The 10000-nt window shown below is 39.9% G+C and overlaps 1 protein-coding gene across 5 annotated transcripts in view; it reads right to left on the reverse strand.

The window, feature by feature from the left end:
* Positions 1-10000, reverse strand: part of LOC126980192 (nuclear hormone receptor HR96-like) — a gene marked incomplete in the record, with an annotated part of 172268 nt that overhangs the window by 151748 nt on the left and 10520 nt on the right. Inside the window, 1 exon segment of one of the 5 annotated variants that reach the window (XM_050829817.1) lies at positions 1000-1078. 5 annotated transcript variants of the gene reach the window in all.

Here is a 10000-nt window from a genome sequence, read left to right on the forward strand (position 1 = left end):
GGTAAAGCGTCCACATGGAAAAGTATCTAAAAGAATATATCCGTAGGAAAAATATATACAGAGGAATATGTTCACAAGGATGTCTGTCAGAGGAGAAAATCATTACAGGATAAAACGTCTCGAGGTCACTGAACTGTCCATTATTTCATAGCCTTGTACTCAAAGCCCCGAACCCTTGATATATGGCTTTGGGTTGTTCATAGACGCATCCCTGCAATGCGTGACGATGCAATACTCGCCGGGTCACCATTTCCCAATAAAGATGCCAGACGGCGGTACACTCACATCTCCATAATGTTGTGTTATATACAAATAGATCGTGAGGGCAATGCTTAGAATAAATTTTGGCTATAAAAGAAAAGCTTGAAAAGGCCTTGAAGAGGCCATATGGTGGATAACAACGTATCCAAAATTTGTATACAATCCTTGCCATACAGCCATAAGCCACTTTATCTCTTACTCAAAGATGCCGGTCACTACTACCCAGTCATAATAAATGGGATCTTTTAAACTGTTTTTCCCCTTCGTTACATTGCACATACTTTCAGTTATTTTCCTTAGCACACTTGCCATCTACCGAAACTAAAAGATGTCGGATGCAGACATTATAAAGGTGGTTCACTGAAAGCACGTAAAGAACAAGGTCGAACTGTAACGCTGCTGGAACTGATGTTAAAAAGAAGCTTCTAATGCAAGCGTTACTTGGTTACTATTGTATACGGCATAAAGTTCTTAGGAGAATATTACGAAGTCAATAGATATCATTAAACCGTATCCAAAGAAATTTTACGAAGTCTAACATTGCAGCTGACACACACACACACACACACACACACACACACACACACACATACGACTTACGATTTTTTTTTAAATGAAAATGGTGAGACTACTACAAATTCTGCTCAAATTCTATATTATGTAACACACACACACACACACACACACACACACACACACACACACACACACACACACACACACACAGTTTATCCCAACCTCACTTGACAGTGTAGGAGCGGCCTGCCTGCACATGAACTACTACTTCAGCCTCGTGTGTGTGTTTGTGTGTAGGAAGAGTTGTCGGATGAGACGGCAATCGTGATAAGATATGAAGATCTCTTATCTGAGAGAGAGAGAGAGAGAGAGAGAGAGAGAGAGAGAGAAAGAATCATCATGAACTCTTGATTAGCGTAGATGGCCGACCCAGACAACCTTTGGTGTAGATAAATAGATAGATAGAGATAGAGATAAATTGATAGATAGATAGATGTAATAAACTTATATATATATATATATATATATATATATATATATATATATATATATATATATATATATATATATATATATATATATATATATATATATATATATATATATATATATATATATATATATATATTTATTTATTTATATATATATATATATAGATATATATATATATATATATATATATTACATGTGGCCGGTAGGCTCACCCATATGGGCCTGATGGTCGGCCCGAGCCCATCATGGCGCAGGCAATTGTTTATAGTGGCGCCATTATTATTGGCTCATACTGCCTTCCGGAGCTCATTCTTGATTTCACTTGCGCTGTACAGCTTCTTCTAGAGTCCGGGTTGCATATTCGCCAAGTCTGGAACACCTCGTCCTCCACGGGAAATTAGGACCAATCACAGCGGACGCTCAGCCCAGGCCAAGTATTCCCAGCTCGTGACGTCATTATGTACCCTTTATTTACACAGCTGTATCAAATATATGTTAATTATTTCGTGAGAACACACATACTTTCAACAGTTGAGATGTTTATACCGATGTTAATGATGTGTGACACATTATAACAGAGCTGGAACACATAAGTGATAACTGTGACGAGCTAAGTTATCTAGGAACACTGACGGAACATCGTCCCTTGCTCCTCGGGCTGTGTTACTTTATTTTCAACAGTTGAGATGTTTATACTGATGTCAAGTCATAGGCATGAGGAAATACAGACAAAAGAAGGTTGTTCCGGAGATTACCAGCAAAGGATAAAAGAATGAAGGTGCTGGTTAACTCTTTCATGAGGGGTTTGGACAATATAGGGGTGAGCAAGAGTAGAAAATCGAGTGGAGTTGGGCCGGGGTGAGGGTGAGGAGGCATGCAGTTGGCAAGTTCAAAAGAACAGTTAGTATGAAAATATCGGTAGAAGATAGAAAGAGATGCAACACTGCGGTGGAATTCAAGAGGTAGGAGTGTCAGTAAGAGGAAATGAATTGATGAGACGAAGAGCCTTAGACTCCACACTGTCCAGAAGAGCTGTGTGTGTAGAGCCCCCTCACACATGAGATGCATACCCCATCCGATAGCGGACAAGGCTTTTGTATATGGATAGTATGTGCGAGTGAAAAGAACAGGCGGAGACGATACAGAACTCCTAACATCGAGGACGCTGACTTCGAAAGAAAGGAAATGTGAAGTTTCCAGTTAAGATTTTGAGTTAAGGACAGACCGAGGATGTTTAGTGTAAAAGAAATTGACAGATGAGTGTTGTCGAAGAATAGAGGATAGGTGTGGGATAGGATTGTGTCAAGTTGATAGGTGGAGGAATTGAGTCTTTGAGGCGTTGAAGGACACAAGGTTCCTTTTACCCCAGTCGGAAAAGATAACAGTGTCTGAGGTTAAGCGTTTTTCAGCCTTCAGTCTGTAGTCTTCTTATCCCTGTTGAGAGGGTCTTGTGTTAAAAGAACTTGAATAATGCAGAGTAGAGTCATCAGCGTATGAGTGGATTGGACAATTTGTTTGGGAAAGAAGATCATTGATGAAGAATAGAAAGAGAGTCGGAGACAGGACAGAGCCCTGCGGGAGATCACTGTTGATATATTTAGGGGAAGAACATTGACCGTCTACCACAGCAGAGATAGAACGGCCGGAAAGGAAGTTGGAGATAAAGGTACAGAGAGAGGAATATAACCCGTAGGAGGGTAGTTTAGAAAGCAAAGACCTGTGCCAGACCTTGTCGAATGTTTTCAAAATGACTAGGGTAACAGTGAAAGTTTTACAGAAACGGCTGAGAAAGGGATGACCGGGAGTTAGTTAAGAAAGCAAGAAGATCACCAGTAGAATTCCCCTTGCAGAACCCATACTAGCGATCAGATAGAAGGTCAGAAGTGGATAGATGTTTATGAATCTTCCGGTTAAGGATTGATTTAAAAGCTTACGAAGACAAGAAAGTAAAGGTATAGGACGGTAATTTGAGGAATTGGAACGGTCACTCTTCTAAGGCAAAGGCTGTATATAGGCGTACTTCCAGCCGGAAGGAAAGATAGAAGTTGACAAGCAGAGACGAAATTATTTGACCAGGCAGCACGGAAGCACAGTTTTTTAAAAACAATAGGAGGCACTCAATCAGGCCCAAAGGCCTTCTGAGGATTTAAGCCAGAGAGGGCAAAGAAAACATCATTCTTAGGAATCTTAATAACAGGCATGAAGGAGTCAGAGAGGGAATGAGTACGAGGAATATGCCCAGAATCGTCCAGAGTGAAATTTTTAGAGAAAGTCTGAGCGAAGAGTTCATCCTTGGAGATAGATGTGACGGCTGTGCTGCCGTCAGGGTTAATGAGAGGTGGGAACAGTGAAGAAGTGAAATTGGAGGGGTTGTTTTGGCTAGGTGCCAGAAATCTCTGGAAGAATTAGAGAAAACAAAGTTCCGACACTTCCTATTTATGAAAGAGTTTTTGGTTAGTTGGAGAATAGATTTGGCACGATTCTGGGCAGAAATGTAAAGATCATGATAGGCTCTGGTACTTTTTGTGAGCTGCCTCTCTATCTTTGATAGCACGAGAACAAGCGTGATTAGACCAAGGCTTTTTAGCCTGAGGGGTAAAGAAAGAACGTGGAATGTGTGCCTCCATTCCTGCGAAAATCACCTCATTGATGCGCTGGGCACACACATAGGGGCCTCTCTCCTGGAAGCAGTAGTCATTCCAATGAAAATCGGAAAAGTACATTCTCAGGTCGTCCCATCGAGCTAAAGCAAATTGCCAGAAGCACCGGCTCTTCGGTGGGTCCAGAGGCTGTACAGGAGCAATAGGACAGAATACTCAAATAAGGTTGTGATTGGAGGAGCCCAACGGAGAGAACAGGGCTTGGAACAGGATTGGAAAAAATCATGATTTTTTTCAAAAAAATAAAAAAATCGATATATTTGATTTAAATCGGATTTTCTTTATTTAAATCATTTTTTTTATTTAAATGTTTTTGCATTAATCCCTGTTTGTTTCCACTGACTATTATTATGAGGCCATTTTCTTGTATTAAACTTGGCCAATGTTAAATAAAAGCAGAGTTTAATGTACATTTAGGGGAGGCAGTGGCTGAGTGGTTAGTGTGCCGGCGCCGCGTACGAGAAATCGAGGAGGGATGCGTGTTCGAATCCTGGCCGCCACAGAGCTGGGATTTTTCAATCACCGCTGAGTCGCCTAAGACTACCCACATGCTGCCCTGAAGGCTAACTCTCAACCCGGACTCTAAAATAGATTACCTCTTCAAAAAGAGGCTTAAAGATGAGCTCCGGGAGTCAGTATGAGACAAAGTAAGATGGCGCCACTATTAACACTCGACTGCGCCACAACGGGCTTGGCTGACCATCAGGCCCACACCAGGAAAAAAACCTAACGGTACAATAGGCCGCGACGTAAAATAAAAATATCCAAGATGAGTTTTTCACATAAAAATCATAAGTAGGACTTATAGTTTATTTTTTTATGATTTTGAATATTTTACTTGTAAGAAATGGCAATGATTCACTGGTGTATGTTTGCCAGAGGACCAGTACAGGATCAGTACAGGACAAGTAGATTTCGTCATTTTCCTGTACGACTGCTTCACATGTTTTTCATTCCTCCTTTTATATATATATACCTATATATATATATATATATATATATATATATATATATATAATTTAAATCATTAGATATTATACCCCTGATATAACACTTAAATCATTTTAAATAATGGATATTTAATTTTGATTTAAATCATGATTTTTACTCTAATTTAAATAAATTTGAATCACTTGATTTATATATATATATATATATATATATATATATATATATATATATATATATATATATATATATATATATATATATATATATATGCGGGTGACCACTGGGGAAATTTAAAAAAAAAAAAAACAGGAGGATCCCGAGCGCCTTCGTGTATTACATTATCAGGGGAAAGATCCTTCCCATGAAGATGTAATACACGCTCGGGATCCTCGTGTTTCCTTGATTTCCTCAGTGGTCACCAGCAAATATTTACATATCACCCGCAACTTGTCGACCTCAGCAGTCTGCTTGCGGAAGTGAGAAGGTGTTTTCAGCAGGTTGCCTGACAGTCTAACGATGGCGTCCTTCCTCTCGGCGGCAGACATACATAGGGCTGCTTTCACAGTCATTTTGTTTGTTTTGATCGTTACCAGTGGTGGTGATCGCCGCTATAGAATTTCCACTTAAAACTGGCCGATGGGGTAGTGGCGGTGTCACGGGCAAAACTGAGCCTCGGGCAAAATTGCCCGTGACAGCGGTTGCGGGGTTAGCCTACCCCCGCATCTTGCCACACACTCTCAACGCTTCTCGCTTCCTCTGCAGCCGCCACTACCCCATAGGCTAGTTTCACGTGGAAAACTATAGCGTCGATCGGCGCCATTGGTAACGATCAAAACAAATAAAACGACTGTGAAAGCGGCCCTTAGTCTCAATGCAAAAGTCCTACGGACGCTGGCGTCTGGCAGGATCCGAGAGCAGAGTGAGGCGCAGAGTTGTGTGTATATATATATATATATATATATATATATATATATATATATATATATATATATATATATATATATATATATATATATATATATATATATATATATATATATATATATATATATATATATATATATATATATATATATATATATATATATATATATATATATATATATATATATATATATATATATATATATATATATATATATATATATATATATATATATATATATATATATATATGTGTGTGTGTGTATATATATATATATATATATATATATATATATATATATATATATATATATATATATATATATATATATATATATATATATGCTTCCAACTATCGCCCAATTAGCTTAACATCGGTTATAGGCACGATGATTGAGTTCATAATAGCCAGGAACATTCGGGAGCATCTAGAGAAACATAGCTAAATTCACGACTCGCAGCATGGGTTCGCGAAAGATAGGTCATGCCTCATCAATCTCTTGTCCTTCTACAATAAAGTATTTGAGGCGGTAGACAGAGATGGAAATTATGATGTAATTTATCTTGATTTTAGTAAAGCTGGGGAGGCGGTGGTTGAACGGATAGCGAGACGGCCCCGTGTTCAAGAGGACGCGAGTTCAATCCCCGACCGGTGCCACCAAGCTGGGAATTTTCACCCGCCGCCGAGTGGCTTAAAACTACCCACATGCTGTCCAGAAGACCACCTATCAACCCAGACTCTAGATTCTAGGATCAAGGATGAGCTTCGGGAGGGCAGCATGAGCCAATGCAAGATGGCGCCTCTATAAACACTCGCCTGCGCCAGAACAGGCTGGGCCGACCATCAGGACCCACCGGAAAGAAGCCTTGGACCGACCATCAGGATCCACCGGGAAGAAGCCTATCGGCGCAATAGGCCGCGACGTAAAAAAAAAAAAAAAAAAAAAAAAAAAAAGCGTTTGCCAAAGTTTCTCATCACCGACTGTTGCTTAAATTACACTCTCTCCCACTAAATAAGCTTCCTCGAGGTTGGTCGTTTTGTATCGTCTCCGCCAGTTCTTCTCCCCTGCGCAGTTGCTATCCATATACAGGGGCCTTGTCCGCCCTCGTATGGAGTATGCATCTCACGTGTGGGGGGCCTCCACTCACACAGCTCTTTTGGACAGAGTGGAGTCTTATGCTCTTCGTCTCGTCAGCTCTCCTCCTCTTACTGATATTCTTCTACCTCTTACATTCCGTCGCGATTTTGCCTCTCTTTCTATCTTCTATCGATATTTTCACGCTGACTGCTCTTCTGATCTCGCTAACTGCATGCCTTCCCCCCCTTCCGCAACCTCACCTCACACAATTTTCTAATCATGCTCATCCCTATTCCGTCGAAACCCCTTATGCAAGAGTTAACCAGCATCTTCACTCTTTCATCCCTCACGCTGGTAAACTCTGGAACAATCTTCCTTCATCTGTATTTCCTCCTGCCTACGACGAACTCTTTCAAGAAGAGAGTATCAGGACACCTCTCCCCCCGGAATTGACTTCTCTTTTTGGCCACTCCTCAGGAGCAGTAAGTTACGGGCTTTTTTTTTCATTATTGTTTTACTTTTTTATTACGCCCTTGAACTGTCTCCCTTACTGTAAAATAAATAAATATATATATATATATATATATATATATATATATATATATATATATATATATATATATATATATATATATATATATATATATATATATATATATATATATATATATATATATATATATATATATATATATATATATATATATATATATATATATATATATATATATATATATACAGTAGTTCATCGATTTAACGGATTAAAGCGTGCGGAAAAATACGGTATATCAAAATATCCGTTAAATCGATTTTTTTTAATGGTTTATAGTAATCACTAAAGACAATTAACAAAACTACAATGCACATACACTGTGCTATGTGTGGTGTGAATTTGTATGTGTGTGCGCTCTGCCAATGCTAGGCTAAGGACTGGGGGTTGATGGATGAGGAGGGTGTGAGGGGCCAGCCGCCGCCGCAATCGCATACATGAAGCAGACGCATCACAGAATCTCACAGGAGCCCACCCCGCTGGCCCGTTCATCTCACCGTACAGGAAGGGTACGGGGAACGGGACAGGTACTACTGTTCATCTACAATACGAAATAATTGATTTCTAGTTATAGTTCATCTAATCTTAAATATTCTCGACTTAGTCTCCAGTAATGCGGTAGAAAATGCACCAGACTAAACAAATATGCACTGAAAAATGCTCCATGCGCAATATATGAAATTTGCGTGCATACTTCCTGCTGGAAGTATGCCTTCATACAACCTGTGCCTAAGAAGGGTGACCGTTCCAATCCCTCAAACTACCGTCCTATAGCTTTGCTTTCTTGTCTATCTAAAGCTTTTGAATCTATCTTTAACCGGAAGATTCAAAAGCACCTTCCCACTTCTGACTTTCTATCTGATCGCCAGTATGGTTTCCGCAAGGGGCGTTCTACTGGTGATATCCTTGCCTTCCTAACTGATTAGCCGTTTCGGTGAAACCTTTGCTATTGCGCTGGACATATCAAAAGCCTTTGATAGGTTCTGGCAGAAATCTTTGCTTTCCAAACTACCCTCCTACGGTTTCTATCCTTCTCTCTGTACTTTTAGCTCCAGTTTCCTCTCTGACCGTTCTATTTCTACTGTGGTAGACGGTCACTTTTCTTCCCCTAAACCTATTAATAGTGGTGTTCCGCAGGGTTCTGTCCTATCTCCCACTCTCTTTCTGTTGTTCATTGATGATCTTCTTTCCAAAACAAACTGTCCTATCCATTCTTACGCCGATGACTCTACTCTGAACTACTCAACTTCTTTTAAGAAAACCCACCCAAAAGGAACTAAATGATTCCAGGCGGCAGAACGCTTAGCCTCAGACTTTACTATTATTTCAGATTGGGGCAAGAAGAACTTGGTGTCCTTCAACGCCTCAAAAACACAGTTTATCCACCTATCCACTCGACACAATCTTCCAAATAACTATCCCCTATTCTTTGACAACACTCAGCTATCACTTTTTTCAACACTAAACATCATCGGTCTATCGTTAACTCAAAATCTCAATTGGAAGCTTCATATCTCTTCTCTTATTAAATCAGCTTCCTCGAGGCTGGGCTTTCTGTATCGTCTCCGCCAGTTCTCCCCCGCACAGTTGCTATCCATATACAGGGGGCCTTGTCCGCCCTCGTATGGAGTATACATCTCACGTGTGTGGGGTCTCCACTCACATAGATCTCTTAGACAGAGTGAAGTCTAAGGCTCTTCGTCTCATCATCTCTCCTCCTCTTACTAATAGTCTTCTACCTCTTAAATTTCGCCGCCATATTGCCTCTCTTTCTATCTTCTATCAATATTTTCATGCTGACTGCTCTTCTGAACTTGCTAACTGCATGCCTCCCTCCCTCCCGCGGCCCCGCTGCACACGACTTTCTACTCATGCTCATCCCTATACTGTCCAAACCCCTTATGCAAGAGTCAACCAGCATCTTCACTCTTTCATCCCTCATGCTGGTAAACTCTGGAACAATCTTCCTTCATCTGTATTTCCTCCTGCCTACGACTTGAACTCTTTCAAGAGGAGGGTATCAGGACACCTCTCTTCCCGAAATTGACCTCTCTTTCGGCCACTCCTCTAACTCTTTTCAGGAGCAGTGAGTAGCGGGCTTTTTTTAACATGTTACCCTTTTTTATGCCCTTGAACTGACTCCTCTGCTGTAAAAAAAATAAAAACTGATGCAAATGCGCTAGATCTAACGCATTTCGCGCTAATTTGGCAACACTGGATCATGAGTCATGAGATGCGGGGGGTGATGACCAACCATCAAACAGCATCATTGATGTGGCAGGATTTTAAATTAGCGGTTGGAAACAGCCACGCGCCGACTTCAAAATCTTTCTTTATAAATATTTTGACGATCCAGTACGATTGACCTCAAATCGATTTCCCAAAAATCAATCCGATAAATCCGAAAGTGCGATATATCGACATCTGTTAAATCGTAAGCTACTGTATATATATATATATATATATATATATATATATATATATATATATATATATATATATATATATATATATATATATATATTTTTTTTTTTTTTTTTTTAACGTCACGGCCTACTGCGCCGGTA

This window comes from Eriocheir sinensis, chromosome 43 (genome assembly GCF_024679095.1).
Source record: "Eriocheir sinensis breed Jianghai 21 chromosome 43, ASM2467909v1, whole genome shotgun sequence".
Taxonomy (NCBI): domain Eukaryota; kingdom Metazoa; phylum Arthropoda; class Malacostraca; order Decapoda; family Varunidae; genus Eriocheir; species Eriocheir sinensis.